We start from the raw sequence: 2,283 nt of genomic DNA, 5'->3' as shown, positions 1-2,283 counted from the left end.
CTTGTTTGATTTTCTCCTGTTAATCTTTCTCCTGTCAATTTAATTCTTAAATAAGCCAGAAGAATGTAGATGAATAAAGGAAAATTTCTTCTTCCCTAACAGTAGCCTTCAAATCCATTCAGTACCTTGGGGGTGGGAGGGGAGGATAGTTCTTTGTCAACTCTTTTTTTTTTTTTTTTTTTAAAGTAACACGTAACACATGTATATAGTAAAAATTTCAAACTGGATGAAAGGTCATACAATGAATAGCCCTCCCTTGAAAGTCAATAAACAGTCCCTCCCACTTTATTGCCAGTCCACCAGTTTCTCCCTCAGAGGCAACCACTGTTACCAGTTTCTTTGTAGCCACTGGGACACAGTCTGAATATTCAAATACATGGATATACATTCCCTTCTACTTTTTTACAGAGATGATAGCATACCATGTAAACTGTTCTGCACCTTGCTTTTTATATATTAAAATTTATTTTCTTCCAAAATTTTGTCCTAATGAAATATGCTGCTTCCTTTTTGAGTTAATTTTGACCATTTCTTCAGAAAACTACCTGTTTCCTCAATATTTTCCAGTAGTATTCAGAGTTAGAACAACCAACAAAGTTCTTCATACCCATTGGTCTGTTAATCCCACTTTCACCACTTACAAAGTTTCTAAGCTATTTGGGGCAAGCCTGTGACTCCTGATGTAGGGTAAATGTTCACAGAGGGTAATGAGTGTAGCGTATTAAAGAGTAATGAATCAGTTTGGAAATTTTGTGAGATATGGTTGCAATTAAGAACATAAAATAATTACTATTTTAGGAGTGTAGCCCTATGCCACCCCCTTTCTCTTCAACTTTCTTTCCTGAGTTTCTCTCTTCATAGCATATTATCTCACATTCAACTTGTACCCTATTAGTTAAATGAGGAACACTGGCATTTTTAGACTGAAATAACCCCTAGGTAAGCCAAACACTGACTTTCTCAACAATTGTTGTATGGCCTGTCCTCCTCTTAAGCCAGCACCAAGGCCGTCTTGAAATTAGTGGCAAAGAGGCCAAGAGATAAGGTTAGATGTTACAGTTGTGGTTTTCAGTTGGGGAGAGATAACTAACTTTGGAGGTTGGCAAGGAAACAGAAAAGTTTATTAAAGGCCTCAGGGAAGCCAGAAGGGACTTGGTAACCTGATAAGAGTGCTGAGGTCAGGACAGGGTAGGGGTGGCATTGGGGGTGAGAATGGTACTGGCAGGGGTGGTGGAGGATGTATGGGAGGCTGAAGCTGAGCCTGAGGAATTGTACATAATATTCTCTTGTAACATTTTTTTTTAAGTTTCATATCTACTGGTGTCATTTTTAATATTTTTCCCATCAGTATTGCACAAGTACTGAAAATGTGCTTGGTCTGACAAGGTGAATTATAAGAATATTTAAACAAAACAGAACAACACACACACACCTCATTAGTTTGGGAATTTCATCACACTACAGCCACATTCTTTTACGTTTACTACTTGTGTGCTTTCCTAGATTGCCCAACCAAAAAAAATAAAGCTCCCTATTTCACATCATCCCCTACCCTGTTTGTTAAAAGTGGAAAATTAGTATTTATTTGCCCCAACTGGCACTCTAGCATATATTGCTCACACCAACAATGGATGTATTGCCTGATCTCATGTTAGCCTGGGGCGAGGTGAACTGGAGTCTGAAACACTGAGAAAGTCCCGAGATGAGACAGAAAAAGAGATAGGGACATGCAGGAGTATTCTTTTAAAAGTTACTTTAATATTCACCCTCTTTCAGCCTTGAACATCTTCAGTACTTGCCCCAGATCGCTTAGGCGCAACAGTAGAAGGAGCAGTTGGTAGGGAAGGGTTCATCTTTTTATTCAGCAGCTGGGAAACAGTCGCTCTGCCGCTGGGGGAGGAGCAGGGTTTTCCCCTAAGGTGCAGTTGTGGGGTGAGGTTGGGGGCGGCACACTGAGCCTCCGCCTGAGAGCCGGAAGCAGGCACTGGAGGGGGAGTGGCGCTGAGCCGGGGGAGGAGTGAGAGAAGGAAGCGGCAGTCCCTTGGCATACGGAGCCAGCTGAAAATCAGGGTTGAATGTTAAAAAGGGAGCGTATTTAGCGACACTCCTGGCCCCGAAGAAAGGAACTGAGGCGACACGAATCCCCCTGTCCAACAGCCAGAAGACGAGACACGAGTGCCAGGGCCGCCAGCAGCTGTTAGGCGCTTTTTGGTGACGCGGCCTCCGCGCGCAGACGCGCTGACGGGCCGCGGCCTCCACGTCGCAGGTTCCGCAAAGGCTTGT

This window comes from Bos taurus, chromosome X, assembly GCF_002263795.3.
Source record: "Bos taurus isolate L1 Dominette 01449 registration number 42190680 breed Hereford chromosome X, ARS-UCD2.0, whole genome shotgun sequence".
In the NCBI taxonomy this organism is placed as follows: domain Eukaryota; kingdom Metazoa; phylum Chordata; class Mammalia; order Artiodactyla; family Bovidae; genus Bos; species Bos taurus.
The sequence above is the reverse complement of the archived record's forward strand: the minus strand, read 5'-3'. Positions refer to the sequence as shown.